We start from the raw sequence: 19,302 nt of genomic DNA, 5'->3' as shown, positions 1-19,302 counted from the left end.
AATGTGCACTGACAGGTGAACAGATAAAGAAGATGTGGTACATATATACAATGGAATATTACTCAGCCACAAAAAAAGAAATAATGCCATTTGCAGCAACATGGATGCAACTAGAGATGATCATACTAAGTGAGGTAAGTCAGAGAAAGACAAATACCATATGATATCACTTATATATGGAATCTAAAATATGACACAAATAAACCTATCTATGAAACACAAACAGACTCAGATACAGAGAATAGACTTGTGGTTGCCTGGGGGAGAGGGATGGGAGAGGGATGGAGTGGGAGTTTGGGATTAGCAGATGCAAACTAGTATATATAGGGGATGGATGGACAACAAGGTCCTACTGTATAGTACAGGGAACTATATTCAATATCCTGTGATAAAACCATAATGGAGAAGAATATGAAAAAGAATATATATATATATATATATATACACATATATATATATATATACACATATATATATATATACGCACATATATATATATATATAATTGAGTCACTCTGCTGTACAGCAGAAATTAACACAATATTGTAAATCAACTATACTTCAGTTAAAAAAAGAAAAGTGTTGGGGGGGGAGCACCAGGAAGAAAGGGGCCTAACACTGGGCACCAATCAGAGATGGGCAGGAGATCAGTGGTGGTGGTGGTGGTGGTGGTGGAGGTGGGCCCCTGGGAGAGGGGAGAGGAGGGGAGAGGAGGGGGGACGGGAGGGGGGAGGGGAGGGGGACGGGAGGGGAGGGGGAGGGGAGGGGGAGCAGGGAGAGGGAGTCTTCAAAGAGTAAGTGGAAATTTTACACTGTTGACCCAGGAGCTGAGACAGGCTGAAATCAAGAGGAATTTGGCAGAATGAAGTCAGACGCAGGAAGAGGCAGGGGTCAGGTGCCGTTTCACAGACGAAGCAGAACAGCAGCACAGGATGGACTACTGGCCGAATGCAGGAACTGAAGACGTGGTCCAAGGCGGCACAGGGTGGTGGGGCTGTGGGTGGGACGGCCCCTCCAGGAAGGGTGGAGCGCAGGTTTCAGCACTGAACACAGGAATGAGTGTTAATTTCATGATGCGGCTAAACAGCATGAGAGTCAAGGCTGTGCTTCCATCACAGGAGCATCACGAGTCTGTCTTTGTGCTGGGGTGAGGCCAACGGGGTACAGACTGTAATTTCAATGGACAGCGTTTTAACCAAATAGGATTTCAAGAACTTATCCTAAAACGGTTACTATAATGGAGGAAATGAAAGCACAAATTCCACTCTTGTTTTCTTGTCTTCTTTTGCTTCCTACCCCTAAGTCCACCTTGACCAATGGGAAAGGAAGGGCAAGCGTCCTTGCGTCTCAGCACCGTCACCAGTCGACTGGCCAAAGGTATTTCACAGAAGAATCAGGGGACGGCACATCCTCTGCGGAAGCTGCAGGGCGGCCCCGTCTCTCCGCGCCTCCCCCAGCATCCCTCCCCACCGCCCGGCCAGGTAAGCAGGTTACCCAGCGTCACCCTGAGGCCCCAGGTCCAGGCACCTAAGAGCACCAGCTGATGCCCGTGGCTCCCACGTCCCCTTCTCCAGCAACGACAAAGCTCTGACAGAGGAAGGGTTGGGGCGAGAGATTTCGGTTTTAAGTTTACAACCAAAACCACAGTCTCCTGCTCCTTCCTCCCCACACACTGGTCGCTGGGAGGCCTTAATATAAAAAGCTTTATTTAGTTAGTGGACTAAATAGATTCCCGTTGTTCTAGCAAGTTGGAAAGGACAAAGAAGAAGAAGAAACCAAAATTAGAGCTAAAAGAGGCAACGTGTGATATGGATACAGCAACCTACATAGAAACCAGGAGGGCTACCTAATCTAAAGTGTAATATTTGGAAAAAGAAAATCCTGTATTTTCCAGATTATATACCCACCACATATGGAAAATTAACAGTGAAACAGGCTGGGGGCAGTAACTGACATTTCAGTAAGTGCTCACTGCAGACCAAGCCTTGGGCTCGGTGCTTTACACACACACACACACACACACACACACACACAATCCCCACAACTACCCCGAAAGTAGTACCTGCCCATATCTCGTAGATGAGGAAAGTGGTATTAAAGCAATCAACTTAACTCTCCAAACCACAAAACTGGTAAGTGGGGGAGCTGGTTTTCCCTTTATTTTGTCCAGCCTCCAAAACCCAACATTGCAAAGGAGAAAGCACAGGCCTCCTGCCCCACCGACCCTGCACAGAGCCCAATACCAGGGGCTGAAGGATTTGCACAAGAGGCAGAAACAGCTGTGCAGCAGGGTAAATGTCCTCTACAGAGAAATCAAACAAGCCACAGTGGTGATGGGTGCCCCCCCCCCGAAAAAGAGTGGCGGAGAAGCATGTAAAAATCCCCAGGAAGGTTAAAAATATCTTCTAAGTTCACATACAGCTGTTACCTAACAAAATACCTTTCAAATGGGCAGAGTTTGGTTTTTTTCCCTCACCAAACCCACCTTTCCTAATAAAATTCTCTCTTTAAAAACTGTAATTACTTGGGACTTCCCTGGTGGCAGAGTGGTTAAGAATCCGCCTGCCAATGCAGGGGGCATGGGTTTGAGCGCTGGTCTGGGAAGATCACACATGCTGCGGAGCAACTAAGCCTGTGGGCCACAACTACTGAGCCTGCGTGCCGCAACTACTGAAGCCCGCGCACCTAGAGCTCGTGCTCCGCTACAAGAGAAGCCACCGCAATGAAGAGTAGCCCCCGCTCGCCACAACTAGAGAAAGCCCGCGCGCAGCAACAAAGACCCAACGCAGACCCAAAAAAAAAAAATTGTAATTACCTGATAAAAAGTTGTTCCAAGAGAGCATCATATTAAGAAACACTCCCATTATATAGTACAGACATCTATGCAAGAAAGAACCATGATACAATCGGACCGTCCAGGCTACGTGGAGAAGCCACAACATCACCTTTGCGTGAGAAACACCCTCTCGTTTACAACTAGTAAACCCCATCCACTCCCAAACACACGGCCAAGTTTACATAGAAATAGGGAGGAAGGAAAAAGAAGCTACTTCACCTTAAGGGACTTACACTTCTTTGGGGAAATAAAGATGCTGAGAATGGAATGTAAGACCTTCTGCAGATGAAACCCGTGACTGAAAGTCCAGGTCTGTGGCCGTGATCTTGTCCATCACCATGACCCTTTACTAGCACTTTACCGCAGAGCACTCAGGACCAGACCCTTTACAAGGGCCGTCTCACAACAAGACGGGGACTCACCCGCTGCCGCTGCTGCTTATATACATGTGTGCACCACGACTCTGCACCTGGCCCGAGGTCTGCTGACCTGGCCGAGCTGCAGCCGCCTTCCTGTCCCATCACGTGGGACACCCTGAACCACTTCGGGGTGACGTCTGCGTGCGTGCGTGTGTGTGCTCTTCCCATCCGGTTATTTTCCAGCCCAAAGAGACATTATTCACAAACCTCACCCAGCTCAAAATTCACATGGCCACACTGTTCCAACCCGTGAGCTCAGCCCATGGCTTCTGGAAGGTCCTGCCTCCCAGGAGGCACTGACAGGCCCGCCGCCCCGGGCCCTGCTTGGCGCTGGGTGCTGGCCCCCTGGGGACCCGAGCCTGCAGAGGTCAAGGCACCTTCCCAGGGCCACGTGGCACGGCGAGGCCTCTAAATGAGAACCAAGCTCTGACGCCAGGACCCACCCACACTCCTGCCTGAGGTGATGTCACCTGCAATGGTCACCAGCAGCAGGGCTGGAGGCTGCCCCACCCTTATTTGTAGACCATGAGGTTGGGCTAAGCAGGACCTCATCACTAGCCCCAGAGCCAGCACGTGTTTGAGTCTCTACAACGATTCCGCCGCCCGGTGTGGCATCATCTCATCATGTTAGGTCACGCACAGCAACCTCTTAACCCTGCGGTCCTGATTCCCTTGGGTTTCATCTTGTCTTCGTCCAGTATGGGCTGGGATACACATGATCCTTGGTTTCTGTCAGGTCAGTACCTTGTCTCAGGGAGCATCCAAAGAAAACATCCATGTACCTCTTACAGCATGGCCAGCGGTTGTAGTAACTGCCGTAAGGTGGTAAGCTTCTAGAAACGTCCCAGACACAATTTGTGAAGGTGAAAGCTCCAGTATGGTTGGAAAGAGCCTAAGGCCAGCAATCACCAAATATCAATTCAGTCTTTAGTTTTACTCCTAATGATATTTTGAACTTGGCTGTTTGGAATCCAAAAGATTTCCATAGTAACAAGCTCTGGCTATGAAACAATAACAACAATAAACAGGGGGGGAGGGGAAACAGTTCATCTAACCCATGATGCGGCTGAGAGCAGAATACGAGGCACGACCCGAGAAGTCGGTGGCACGTGGGGTTGAAGAGGAGGTGGAAAGTTAATTCCACTATAAGCCCCTTCCAGTCCTGCCCTCTTGCTTATTCTAGCTCTCTATGCCCCCCTGCCTCCACCCCACCCAACAGTAGAGGGAGGGCGCTCAGCAAGGAAGCAGAGAAGCTGGGCCATACTTCACAGCAACGGGGGACACGCAGGGCCGGCTCCGGCAGAACAGGTTATCATAGGCTTTAAACAAAAAAAAAGAAAGAAGGGGCTTCCCTGGTGGCGCAGTGGTTGAGAGTCTGCCTGCCGATGCAGGGGACGTGGGTTCGTGCCCCGGTCCGGGAAGATCCCACATGCCGCGGAGCGGCTGGGCCCGTGAGCCGTGGCCGCTGAGCCTGCGTGTCCGGAGCCTGTGCTCTGCAACGGGAGAGGTCACAATGGTGAGAGGCCCACGTACCGCAAAAAAAAAAGAAAGAAAAAAAGATAACATGTGATAAAACATAAAACAGGACCTAGCACATAGCCCTGGCTCACTCTGGGTGACTAGCAACAGAACAGTTAAATATCAACATGTGGCCACTTTGAAATCATCTCAGTTCGTCTTGGTCATATAATTCTTCGGTGACATTAAAATATCAGTTCATATCACCTAAGACAGAAGAAGCTATGGGATAAGACAGAGACGCCCCTGTCCTGCTGCACAAAGCAGGGCTCCCACACTTCATGAAAACCCAAGTGCACACGGCCACATTAAAACCACTCCTTATTCAACCACAAGACACGGGGGAAATCCAGAAAACCCTAACCAAGGTATCACAGCAAAACGCTCTACAGGGAGTCCCCACAATCACACTCTCAGTCTTTTCTTAATAACTAATTGCTCTCAAGTCGCCTGATGCTCACTGCAGTGCCAAGCAAGGCGTTATCTACCGTCTTCATCTGAAACCTCTGCAGTCACGCTAATAGACACCAAGGCTCTCCAATCTTTACATCTCTCACTTTCACATTCTCTTTACTGAGAAACAAAGCAAGCCACGACACTGTGAATAACTGCTCATTCTCGTGAATGGCTGGTATATGACAGACACTGAAGAAGGCACTAGTATTAACCCCACTTCGTAAATGAGGAAACTGAGGCTGGGGACTAATTAACTTGCCCAAGGTGCCAAAGGTAGTTAAGTGTTGGAGCCAAGCTTTAAACCCGGGCCGTCTGACTCCAGAGCTGTTTGTTGGCTTTAACCTTTCCACCATGCTACCTATCTGATCTCCAACTAGACATATAAAGAATCTTTACATTGCTATAATTTCACTGGAAAATTTTCTTCCTTATGGCTGGTGGAGGAGGAACTCTCTGACATCATTACATTAGGTCCACATCTGGGTCTGTATTCTTTCCATCCTGGCTTCACACTGTCTGCTGCAAAATCCTCTCAAACTATCCTAGATACAAAAAAAAAAAAACAAAAGAAAAGAAAAGAAAGAAAGGAAAAAAAGGGCCCTTTCCTTGCTTTGTATCACTGAATAATTAGATTTTTAAACTTATAAACAAAAAACATTCATTCTGCATTTGTATAACGTGGGCACTAGCCTAGCACTAAGCTCAGAATCTATATCCAAATACTTGATTGTTTGTCAAGTCAGGCTTTTAATGGTTAGCAGTACGTTTCTTGTTTTATTGTGAGTTTTAATAGATTTTGGCATCACCCTTGTGGAACAGTCTTGGTGACACTGTTTTATGGTACCCAATGTGTTGACAGCAGTCTGGCAGATTAACGCTATAAGAAGTGGCCCACTGTCTGCTTACATTAGGTCCAGTAGCCAAGCAGGTTCGTGCTGAAATGCCGGATTCATAAGCCCATCCAGGCTGTGCTCTAGGTGCCATTCACAATGGATGCAGCAAGGTGTGCACGGGATGGCACCAGGTGTGATTAAAGTGACAGGCAGCTGTGAAATCTTTTTGCTAAAGATTAGAGGCTTAAGTTCCAATTTCAGATGCAGTCAGGTGATTTTCCTTTTTGTTCAGTAAACGAAACTGAAAATCACGAGTGACTGCAAACTGAAGGTTTTCTAATTTTTCATTCGTTACTGTATTTCACTGAATCTAAGACATACTTTTTTTCCCACATTCCCATAGGTCAGAGATAGGATCTATCTTACAACTGACACCATCTTAGATGTGTATGAAATACAATAATAAAATGAAGTTGCATGTATTCTGGATTCTATGGTTTAAGTTTTATATTACCATCAACCCATGTATTCATAATTAATTTAGGAGACGATGTTAAGATTTGTCTCTATTTTTCCTTTTCTTATTCTCCTCTGTTTGCCATAGAAGATACAATAAAGGATGTTTGAGATAAATGAAAGGTCACATAACTTCAAGGAGACAAAAGCTTTGAAGCTATTTTATTTTAAGTGCAAGGCTGTTACCCTCCTATGAAGAAAATAGAGCCTGAAAGCTTCTCCAGGCTGCATGCGACCCAAATGGTTTCTTCTGTGAGAAAGACACAATTCCAAGGTGGAAGGGTTCCAGATGCTCAAGTCTTCCCACCAGCGTAAGTCGACTCACTCCAAGACACAATAAGCCTTTAAACTCAAGCTCAAAACTCTCAAGGGGTTGGCTTCTCCTCCACATCCCCAGTATCAAAATCATGCTCCCATATTTAAACAATTAGGTGAGATGTACTAGCAATGAAATCTGAGTGCTAAATGTTTAGTAAATACTAACCAAATTCAGATCTCATCTATAGAAGTTTTTAAAAAGATGATTCTTGTTTTCTTTGATTTCAGAAAACTAAGAAAAAAAAAAGAAGGCAGGGGTCTCCTAAATTCAACTTACTGCAGAACAAAATTTAAGATGCAAACGTTGGGGTATTCATTTCAGAAAGATAACTAGTTGAGATTACTTTATAAAGATTTCCCTGTCTATACCACAAAACACTGAAAACCTGTCAGGAGTTCTTTTTTCTGTATCTGGTATAAGATAGCTTCTTGGGGTGGTGATGGTTGTTTTTCTTGATTATAAAAGTACCTTTCAGTATAAAATTTAGAAAATACTTAAGGATGTAAAGATTAAAATAAAAATAACCCACAATCCAAATAACTAACATTTATGGAGGGCTAACAATGCAGCGAGCACTGTGTGAGGTATTTCAGAAGCATTGCTGCATTAATCCCAGCAGGCCTAGGAGCTAAGCACTGTTACCATCCCCCGGCCACAGCTGAAGAAACTGAGTCTCAGACAGGTTTAAAATTTTGCCTGTGGGACTTCCCTGGTGGCGCAGTGGCTGTGAGTCCGCCTGCCAGTGCAGGGGACACAGGTTCAATCCCTGTTCCAGGAAGATCCTACATGCCGCAGAGCAGCTAAGCCCGTGCGCCACAACTGCTGAGCCTGCGCTCTGGAGCCCGCGAGCCACAACTACTGAGCCCGCGTGCCACAACTACTGAAGCACGCGCACCTAGAGCCCGTGCTCCGCAACAAGACACCGCAATGAGAAGCCCGCTCGCCGCTACTAGAGAAAGCCCATGCACAGCAACGAAGACCCAACGCAGCCAAAAATAAATTAAAAAAAAAAAAAAAACTTGCCTGTGGTCACAGAGCTACTAAGTCAGTAGTCCAAAGTCACACAGTCAGTAAGTAGTTGGGCAGGGATTCAAATCAGACCTGTGTAACTCCGGAATCAGAGCTTTTAACTAAGTGAAATTGTCAATCCCTGAAACTACTCATTTTTAAAATTGATGTATTTTCCCTAGTCTGTTCCTAGGCTTGTGATTTAATTTGTATAAAATTGGGACCACAGTTAATATATTCTTTTGTGCTCTACGCGTTGAGGCTTTATGTTGTTCAAAAACGTGATGTGTAACGCCTGCATCACACTCTTAACATATGAACACAGCACACATTCAACCATTCTCAGTTTTTCACTGTCGGAAAAAAATGCTGTGACCTCTTATTCATAACAGCTGATGGGATTTCAGATTTTTCCTTAGGATGGATGACTGATGTGACTGGAATGGCCATTCATAAAGGTCTGGACACATATAATCTCCAATTATTTTCCAAAATGTTTGTACTTGCCGAACCTCAGCCTGAACCTCAGGCGGCAGTACTGGGTCGTGCAAGTCTCACCATATTCCGTCAGTATCAAAACTGGTTTTTAAATCTTTGCTAATGTGATAAGGAGGAAAAGTATCTTGTTTTAATTTGCATTTTTTTATTACTCCATAATTTGGAAATTTTCATGTTTTTGGCAATTAAATTTTCTTCCTATGCATGACCTGCTTATATCCTTTACTGCTTTTGTGCTGGGCTGCAGCTGTTTCTCTACTGTATTTGTTGATGTGTCTTTTTAATAGATCCGCACGCACACATTAGAGCAGGTGAAGCATAAAAGGCGAGATGGTTCGTCCTAACATCAGAACACACGCTCAGAAGGAAGCTCAACTACGGTGAACGGATTAACTTCCGTGTGTAATAACCGCGGAGCCTCTTAACAAACTCCCAAACTACCATCGTGCTGTTTTGATTCTGAAAGAGCAACAGGAACAATCCTGCAGGATCCTTTCGTGTTATTCTCTGCCCAAGTTGTAAGGACATTTAAAAAAATAAAGTCAAACTACATGTGAAAACAGTTCCAAAATCATTTTTATAAGACACTGACTTTACTTAAAAAAAATTTTTTTTAAAAAGGGATTTATTATTTCGCTATTTTTTGGCTTGCAGGTTTCACAGCTTCATGAGTGATGTAGCTTTATTCTGGAAGCTTTCTAAAGTGACCTTTTATCTTTTCATACATCTCACCCTCCTCAAATGTTTCCTATTTGGGGATCTAATCTAAGTTCAAATCATCAAACCTTGGTTCTCCTGAAAAGAGACTGCGAAGCCATTCTAAGCTCCGTGCCGGCCCCTGGAAGGACCGGGACTCACCCCGCTCCCCGTCCCCCCGCCCCGATCTCCCCCTCTTCCCAGGTCTCCCCCGCTCCTCAATTCCCCTGGCCCTGGTGCAGCTCCACGGTGGCTGCCTGCGCTATTTCAACAGCCTCTGACTTTTTGCCTCTAGTCCCTCTTCAAGCGCAATCCCCCACGTGTTGCCAGACTAACCTTTCAACTCCATTTCCGTCACTTAATGCAAGTCAGGATCTCACCGGGTCTGAACTTCCAACTTCGCCACGGCCTATCCCCAACCCTGTCTGTCCAGCCCCTGCCCCTCTGCCCCCAGCCACCTCTGACCCTCCTGGGCCCAGGAACGGGGCTCCCTGCGGTCCCGGGAGGCCGGGAGGAGGGCAGGTGTATGGCAGGGCGCCCCTCTCCCTGGGGCCACGGGTCCCACCCCGGCGGCTTGCTCTGGGGACCCTGGCCTCGCAGTATCCCTGTGCTTTCTGCTCCTGTCATTTCTCAGTCCCTCCAACCTATCAACGGGCACAGGTCACACCTGCTGATTCCCTCCTCCACTACCAGGCCCCAGCCCGTAGCGCCACCCCTTTTCGGCACCTGACTACACGCCGCGCTGTCCGGTTCCACCTCGTCACAGGTGTGCTACCCTGCAGTTCCCGGCCACGGTGAGCATGTGTAGTATCTCCCACAGAACTCAAGCACCCCTTCACAGACGTTACAGTCACAAGAATATTCTTAAGATCCGCACGCTCATAATTCTTATCTATCTCCGAAAAGAGTCAATACGAGAACAGCTTTCACCAGACACATCCATGTTTCCAAAACCCAAAAAGACTTCATGGTAAACCTCACACAGAAATCACCACGTACCCTTTAGAGGTGGAAATCTGGAAACACTGTTGAATCTTCCCTGCTCGTTACTGGCCACGCCTTTGCATTCACGAAGTCCTTCCTACAGCCGACTTGGGTGCGGCCGTTATGTAAGAGCTCACTCCAGCGTGACCTTGGAGGCCCGTTTCTGAGGCCCCCTCCTGAGCAGCCACCGCGGAAGGCAGGCGTCTGCCCTGATGCCACTGCCACCACATGGTTCCCTGGTGCAAAGGGCACCCGCTCCGGCACAGTCCCTCAGGCCACGCTCGCTGCAGCAAGCGGCGACTTCCCCCAAAAGGACTTCAGCTGCTAGTTGAACAGCTTTCCCTCCGACACCAGATTATTACGCGGACATTACTGTGCTAACCTGCACACCCCTGGCCCGACCCACAGGGCATCTTAAGCACCTAATCAGGAGACCTCGACCAGGAATAAAGAAAGGCCTTCCAACCGGACGCCGGGGACACGACACGGGCTGAGGCCTGAGGAGGGACTCTCACCTCCTCTCCCCACCCACATTCTGAACCAGCTGGGGGACAGCCAGGCAGGGCTGGAGCCTGTCACTGGGGAGGCCAGGGAGGGGCCAGGCCGCAGGCACAGGGCAACCCCGCCTCGCCTGAGACCGAGCCTCCACTTTAAACCCGTCAGCCCGGCTACACCCAGAGGCGTGGAGCAGAACGCCTCTGCGGGACCCTGGGTGCTTCCAGACCCGCAGTCGGGGCGGCAAGGCGCCCAAGGAGGACGCTGGGAGCCGGGAGGGAGGGCGGGGGTCTCCTCCATCCAGCGCAGGCAGGCGACGGTGCCGACAGCCAGGGCTCAGCAGGCCGGGGACTGTGTTCTAACGGGCGGGCGGGGGTCTCAAGGGTGCAGCGCAGCGGAAGGTGCCCCCCTGAACTCAGAGGAGCCTGCAGTGGGCCAGCAAAGGCCAGGACGCGGGGCGGCACGGAGCACGTCGTTGGGGCTCAGATGCTCAGATGCGGGGCTGGGCTTCAGGCAGGAAAAGGGGGGGCCGGGGGTGCTGAAAAGACTTCCGTTTCAGACAGGTGGGGAACATTAAGAACAGACGTCTGGGGGCGATACTGGAAATAAAAATACAGTCTTAGGAGTTAACCACCTGGAAACAGGAGCTGGAGCTGTGGGTCTGAACTGGGCCCTAGAGAAGCCGAGACAGGCACTCTGGGTGCAGGACGCAGGCTGTATTCAGGGGGCAGCAGAGGAATGAGGACCCCGGGGAGCAGGCCCAGGACGCGGACGGCACCTCCCAGCCACGGTCCGGTCCGGGGAGACGACGGGGCAAGAGGCCGGCACAGTCAGGAACGACTCGGAAAGGAAGGGAGACGGAGGAGACGCGAGGAAAGAGCCCGGATGCCGCTTCCCATCACCTTCCGCAGAGCACCTGGCGTCACGGAGAAGGACGCCGCCGAGCCCGCCACCAAATTTCCTGCCACTGTCGCTTTACACGCCTGACCTGCCCTTGGAGACAACACGGCTTGGAACGGGTGCCCCTAAACAGTTACTGCTGCCTATTAAATCCCCTAACACTTCTTGTTTATTATTATTATTTTTTAAATTTAATTTAATTTTTTTTTGGCCGCGTCACGCAGCATCTGGGAGTCTTAGTTCCCCGGCCAGAAATCGAACCCGCATGCCCTGCACTGGAAGCCTGGAGTCTTAACCACGGGACCGCCAGGGAAGTCCCCTGAATCCACTCACTTTTCATACCACGTAGACTAGAACCACACATAAGACAAGTTTTTCATTATTCTGCGGCAGAAATGAAAATAAAATTTAACAAATAAAAACAACACATGCTGCTCTCTGACCTCTTTACCACCACCTTTAAAGTGGACTATGCTTCCAAGCTCAACCATGTGGTCCATCTTTACCTTTTATATAACTGGTATCTCAAATAGCAACTACATTTCACTCATTTACGTGTAAGAGAATAACATTACTTGCAAAACTCCAAAAAACATTGTAAAAATATATGAGTTACCATTTTTCTGAACTGTTTTGTATTTCCATGGTACGCTCACCATATAACTAACATACTGGTCTAAACGTGTGGCCTTTTAGAATGTATCAGAAGCACCTAGATAAAAATTCAGACTCTAGATGGCCCACAGAGATTTTTTTTTTGAATTTTATTCTACTTATTTTTTTATACAGCAGGTTCTTATCACAGAGATTTTAATTCAGGAAAAAAACTGGTGTAGGGTTAAAGAATCTGCATTTGTTTGTTTGGCTGCGCTGCGAGGCTTGTGGGATCTTGGTTCCCCGACCAGGGATTGAAGCTGGCCTTGGCAGTGAAAGCGCCAAGTTCTAATCACTGGACTGCCAGGGAAATCCCAGAATATGCATTTTTAACAAGCACCTCAGGCGACTGTGTCCATTCTAAGGCCCCAGTAAATATCTATTTTACTAGTTATTCTAATTTTACCAGATGGACTTTTTAAATAAGTATATAAGATCCTCAAGGTCACGTAAACAGACCCGTTTTACAGGTCCCTTGGAGAAAACAGATGAAAAAGCTACATCATCCAGCTCACCATTCTACTCTTCCTTAAAGACCAATCAATGCATTATTTCTGCAAAACCACCTTGTACCTCTGAATCCCGGTTGGGTGGAAGGGCGGGGAGCGGAGACGATTGCCGAAAAGCTACAGGAGAGAGGCAGAGGCCAGGCTCACAGCAGCTGCCCCCTCCTCCCCCAGAAACCACTACATACCGTTAGCTTTTCTGCCCAGGAATGAAGGACCAGCACTTTCTATGCAATGATCTCAAAACAGTGCGAAAAGGGAAAGCTGGGGTTCCTTTCACAAAACAGAATATTGGAAGTAAGAGATAAACACAAGAAAATTTCATAAGGATATAAATTAATGCTGTAATGCTCTGAATAAAAAGACCCGTTTTCTTGGGCCTCCCTGGTGGCGCAAGTGGTTGAGAGTCCGCCTGCCGATGCAGGGGATACGGGTTCGTGCCCCGGTCTGGGAGGATCCCATATGCCGCGGAGCGGCTGGGCCCGTGAGCCATGGCCGCTGGGCCTGCGCGTCCGGAGCCTGTGCTCCGCAACGGGGGAGGCCACAACAGTGAGAGGCCCGCATACCGCAAAAAAAAAAAAAAAAAAAAAAAGACCCGTTTTCTTACCTCTAGCCTGGAGCTGGCAGGTAAAGCAAGTCAGATCACTTACTAAATTCAACAGCTGGCTCAAGCAGTCTTTTTTAGAAGAGGTACAGGTAGTCGAGTCATTTTCAGGTTTGCCAAGTGAAGATATTATTATTCTGAATGTTGTTATTATGGTGGTAGTGATCCATAAAGGATAATGCTGATGATGTGGGCATTTCTTTTTTTTTTTTCTTTTTTTAAAATTTATTTATTTTTGGCTGCATTGGGTCTTCGTTGCTGCGCGCAGGCTTTCTCTAGTTGTGGCGAGCAGGGGCTACTCTTCTTTGCGGTGCACGGGCTTCTCATTGCAGTGGCTTCTCTTGTTGCAGAGCACGGCTCTAGGTGCGTGGGCTTCAGTAGTTGCGGCACATGGGCTCAGTAGTTGTGGCTCACGGGCTCTAGAGCGCAGACTCAGTAGTTGTGGTGCACAGGCTTAGTTGCTCCGCGGCATGTGGGATCTTCCAGGACCAGGGCTGGAACCTGTGTCCCCTGCACTGACAGGCGGATTCTTAACCGCTGCGCCACCAGGGAAGTCCCTATGTGGGCATTTCTTCAAGTTCTGAAGAGCCTGAGCTACAACAAGCGACTGACAGTCGGTCCCCTATGTCACCAATCCACCAGCAAAAGCTGGGCTTCTGTGCAGATCCTCGGGCAGTACATCACCTTTCGTTCACACCAAGACAAACACCACGTTTCCCACGTACTCCACAGTGACACCGCCTGCCTTCCCGCAATTCAGGTACAGTCGTGTCACCACCCATGGGCTGAACCATGTGGGAAATTACCTGATTGCATCATTTTACTGCATCCCTACTAAGTATCTGACAGCACATGAGACAGGGTTCTCTTTATCTTGCTCGACCCCAGCAGCTAAACGAAAGGGTTCTCAACAGCCCACAGCAGCCACAAAGTTCCCTATAAACTTGAACTTTGCTTCAAACACCAGCTCGGATTTTTATTTTTTGTTTTTTAATGAGAAGGGAAAATGGAAAACTTAAAATGCTAATTCTGGTGATAAACCTAGCTCTCTGAAACTTAACACAATCCAAAAAAAGTTAAAATTTCAAGTGCACCAAAAATAGCAAAACTTCAGGTTTTAACGAGAGATTTACTGTACTCAAGCTGGACAACTGTTTGTTCAGTTGTGAAGGAATAAAACCCATAAACATATACAGAATCTAGATATGTCACCACAGAATAGTTCTAAGACGCCAAGGAGTATTAGGATTTGGGATACTATTGTTTTTGGTTTTGTTTTTTTTAATCCCCTGAAAAAGGAACACACATCCACCCTATAACATATAAGCCTACCTACTGCTTTATACATCTGAATCTGAGACCTACTGACACCCCGCAGCGTGCAGCTGCAGGGGACGGCCCGTCGTCCTGCGTGTGAGCAGGAGCAGTGTGCAAGGACTTCCTGGAGGCTGGCTGTTGACTAGATTAAGTATTTACCAAGAGCGAGTGCTATGGCTGGGAGCTTAGGGAACATCCCGTCTTCTTTCCTGAGCAACTCAAGTCCTCTGCAGTGATTAAAAGATGCTCCATGAGTTAATACATCTTGGATAAACACTGGAAAGAAACTTTGAGGACAGCCAATTCTGTAGCAAGCTGAATACTCTGATGTTGGCCACGTCTTGGACTGATAAACAAAAACAGGGTAGAAGACTAGTAAGTCTTACAATAAGTGTCTTTTAGGTAGAAAGTGTTCGCAATTGATAAGGTATGACTTGTGAGGAAAAGAAGCCTCCCTGACTCTAATGCACTCATGGGCTGCTCTGGGCCGTTCCATGTCACTCCCAGAGGCGGGCCTTGAAAGCACAGGTGTGTAAGTCCTGATAGATGCTGCTCCTGCCCTTCTAAGGCCAAGGTCATTCTGATGGGACCCTCCAAAGCAATTTCTGCAGAGAGGTTAATGCTACATGGTCTTAAATAAGCCTGTCTGGATTTGAGTCCCAACTCCACCATTAATAGCCGTATTCTTGGGCAAATTTATTAAACAATCTCTAAAACTCCATATCCTCACCTACAAAATGGCAATTATTGCTCCTACCTCAGCGATGTGATTAATCCTACTTTGGTAGTCAGTGACCAACAGTTCACCTAAGTAAATAGGTTAGCAAAATGCAAACTCAAATATAGGCTACGCTCCGCACATGGTAGCTACTGAGATCAAGCCCTTAGAGTCAATGTTTTTCAAGAAATGGGTTTGAGGGCTTCCCTGGTGGCGCAGTGGTTGAGAGTCCACCTGCCGATGCAGGGGACACGGGTTCATGTCCCAGTCCGGGAAGATCCCACAGGCCGCGGAGCGGCTGGGCCCGTGAGCCATGGCCGCAGAGCCTGCGTGTCCGGAGCCTGTGCTCCGCAACGGGAGAGGCCACAACGGTGAGAGGCCTGCGTACCACAAAAAAAAAAAAAAGAAAAGAAAAGAAAAAAGAAATGGGTTTGAGCCCTGTTCCGGGAAGATCCCTCATGCCACAGACCCGCAAGCCACAACTACTGAGCCCGTGTGCTACAACTACTGAAGCCCACACACCACAGTAATGAGTAGCCCCCGCTTGCCACAACTAGAGAAAGCCCGCACAGCAACAAAGACCCAATGCAGCCAAAAGTAAAATTAAATAAATAAATTTATTTTATTTATTATTTTTTAAAAGGCAACAGCAGCTTCTCCAATTTTTCAACCTTGCAGTAAGGACGGGAGAATACAGGGAACTTCCACAGGCTCATGTCTGTCAACTGTTTCTACTCTGCCCCATTTCATTTTCCCTTTAGAGTCTCTTTTCAGTGAAAATAAAATAGGATAAAACAAAACAAAAGCTGTCTACGTTCCATCTCTCGCGCTGTCGTGCCAATCTGGAGAGCAGCGGGATTCCAAGGAAGCTGCCCCAGAGTCTCACCTTTCCAGAGGCAGAGGGTCTCCTATCCCAGACCCCATCGCAAATCTACCCATTTTAGATAACTTCTTGTCTGTTCCTTAAGCAAGGCACAGAATTTGGGGGAGAAGGAACGGCCCCAAGGTTCAGAGACTTGAGGACCTAGAGTTACAGATTTTGAGAACACCGTGTACCTCTCCAGTCTATACTGGAAGGTTCTAATGCTCCAGAACGCATGGAATATGCCCACCACTGTTTACCCAGGCTAACATCTCCCACCGACTTTGGAGAACTGCAGGTTTGGGGAAAACAAGGACTGCCGGGTTCCCTGGTGAGACAGCCAGCCCCAGCTCGGCCAGCAGATGGGTAGCTCCGTAGCCAGAGAGCAACTGCTCCTTCAAATGTACCATTTCTAGTGTCTGGGGTATCCGAGCCCCCTCTACGTAGCCAATGAGAGGACCAGGTGAATAATATCTAGGTGTGTGCCTGGATACAGGTGCACTCCCATGTTAATTCTGATGTCGAATTCTGAGGAAAGGTGAAAACCGTGCAGCCAGGATCCACTGCAGGCCTCTCGTGCTTGGCCAGTCATGATTTAGGATCCGGGGACTTTTTTTTTTTTTTTTTTTTTTTTGCGGTACGCGGGCCTCTCACTGTTGTGGCCTCTCCCGTTGCGGAGCACAGGCTCTGGACGCGCAGGCTCAGCAGCCATGGCTCACAGGCCCAGCCGCTCCGCGGCATGTGGGATCTTCCCAGACCGGGGCGCGAACCCGTGTCCCCTGCATCGGCAGGCGGACTCTCAACCACTGCGCCACCAGGGAAGCCCGATCCGGGGACTTTTTAAATTAAAACCAAGACACATGGTTTGATAAGTTCAATGACTACCAGTTAGCTAATGATACTAGTAACTACACAGTAAATATGCTTTACGCTATACCAAGTGCTTTAGGTGGAACACCTCATGCAATCTTCTGCTGTTAGTAACCCTGGCTGGTTGAGAGTATTATTGTTCCTACTTTTTTGATTCACTAGCCGATCCTCCTGACGCCACAACTCAAGTTCTCGGCCACCACGGAATAAAACCTCCACAAGAACAACTCCTCTCCTCATCTCCGTGGGAGAGGAAGGGCATTAGGTTGAAAGGCATGGAACCCGATTGTCTTAGGGGTCAAGATATCCCAAGATGTATGGCCCCCCATGAGTACAGTAGGCACAAAAGAGAAAGTGTGGACAGAAAAGCCTAGCTTTTCTACTATGTCACCACATGGCAACATTACTACCCCTAAATTTTAAACGTATCCAAATAATCCCTCAAAACCACCAGAAGTGAGAGTAGAACCTTCAGAGGTGGCACACCCCCACAGCTAACGTAAGCCCCTGAAAAATCTGCAAAGCCACACAATCGTGCCCACCCTGAGGAAGTCACGGAGGGCCCTGGTGGACTTGATCAAGTCACAATGGCACCAAAAAGGCCTATGAGGACCAATGTCATACAGAGCACCTTTGAAATAGAGCCCCAACCAAAGACAGCGAGTCCCAGGAAGGATCTCCCTGCACACGAAGATCAATATCTGACCTATAATAAAAATAAACGGGTAGGGCTTCCCTGGTGGCGCAGTGATTAAGAATCTGCCTGCCAATGCAGGGAACCCGGGTTCGAGCCCTGGTCCGGGAAGATCCCACAGGCTGCGGAGCAACTAAGCCCACGCGCCACAACTACTGAGCCCGTGCACTAGAGGCCGCACTCTAGAGCCTGCGAGCCACAACTACTGAGCCCTCGAGCCACAACTACTGAAGCCCGCGCACCTAGAGCCCGTGCTCCGCAACAAGAGAAGCCACCGCAATGAGAAGCCCGCGCACCGCAACGAAGAGTAGCCCCCGCTCGCCGCAGCTAGAGAAAGCCCGCGTGCAGCAACAAAGACCCAATGCAGCCAAAAATAAATAAATTTTTTTTTAAATTTAAAAATAAATAAACGGGTAACATCATTACTATACAAAGTGGCAGAAACAAAAAACAAAACAAACAAACAAAAACACTGTTTCAAGATATGTGTTCAGCAGACGATGGCTTTTTCTCACGATGGTCTGTGGATGCCACCGTGGGCAGTGCCGATAATGCCAATGGCTCAGCTGATGCCAGGAGGAGCAGGGAGTCCTGCCAGGGGTGGCTGTGTCTCTTGAGTGCAGGCTTGCTGAAAAGTTGTATGGCTGGACTGGGATCCTCTAGGACGGGATGTCAACGCCCCTCCCCTAGTCACCCTGGACTCGTTTTCTTACAGCTTCGTTTCTCCCTCTCCCCCGCAGTTTGCCCACCTAGCGTGCCTGGCTCATGAGGTTGGCTGGAAGTACCAGGCAGTAACGGCTACACTGGAGGAGAAGAGAAAGGAGAAGGCCGAGATCCACTACTGGAAAAAGCAGCAGCTCAGGAGGCTGCGGAAGCAGGCCGAAAAGAACATAGAGAAGAAAACTGACAAATTCACAGAGGTCCTCAAGACCCATGGATTCTTAGTCTGAGCCCAATAAAATTGACTGTTTATTCTTAAACAAACAAACAAACAAATAAATAAATAAGTGTTCAGGGTTTTCATACTTTTTCTCATATAATATTAAAGTCAGCAACTTGGAAGCTTTTCTGGATTTATCAATCAGCATCTCTCATTTGCGACCAATCACGCTCTATCATCCACTTTTTATAATAACTGAATAAAGTGACTTTTAAGATATATTAAGCTAGTTTATACATACTTCCCCCAAAAAACAGGTAAGTGTTCTGACCGAGGATGGTATTTCCCTCCACAATTATTTAAGTAATCTATTCATTTCTACCACACCCATGTTTGGCCACAACCGGCTCCTAAAATGCGACCAGTTTCCTCCATGGGGAGCACAGTGGGACCCACCAGCTATCTTCTGGGAGTCCAAGGACCTTGTCCCAGTACATAAATAGCAACAGAAAGCGGCCTCCAGAATGTGGAGGTACACAAGAACAAAATGTGGCAAAGTCCGCTCACTGGAGGGTCCTCTTGTTTGTACGAGCAAGCAGAGTCCTATTAAAGCAAGTAAGAAACAAAGTGCCACATATCAAGGTAGATAACGAAGTTTCCCTCTTCTCTCCCCTTCCATTGACACCACCAGCAATCCTTGGTGGGTTCGCCATACACCG

At 48.0% G+C, this 19,302-nt stretch overlaps 1 protein-coding gene and 1 non-coding gene across 5 annotated transcripts in view; one reads left to right on the top strand and one right to left on the bottom strand.

Annotated features, from left to right (window-relative positions):
• Positions 1-19,302, bottom strand: part of CHD7 (chromodomain helicase DNA binding protein 7) — a 182,577-nt gene that overhangs the window by 156,765 nt on the left and 6,510 nt on the right. The gene's annotated exons all lie outside the window — the stretch shown is intronic.
• On the top strand, positions 18,196-18,282 carry LOC132501131 (small nucleolar RNA SNORD35). Its single transcript, XR_009534165.1, has one exon. It is a non-coding gene; the product is annotated as a small nucleolar RNA SNORD35 (small nucleolar RNA).

Source organism: Mesoplodon densirostris, chromosome 13, assembly GCF_025265405.1.
Source record: "Mesoplodon densirostris isolate mMesDen1 chromosome 13, mMesDen1 primary haplotype, whole genome shotgun sequence".
NCBI lineage: Eukaryota > Metazoa > Chordata > Mammalia > Artiodactyla > Ziphiidae > Mesoplodon > Mesoplodon densirostris.
Note: the sequence above shows the minus strand (reverse complement) of the source record. Positions and strands in the feature narration are given on the sequence as shown.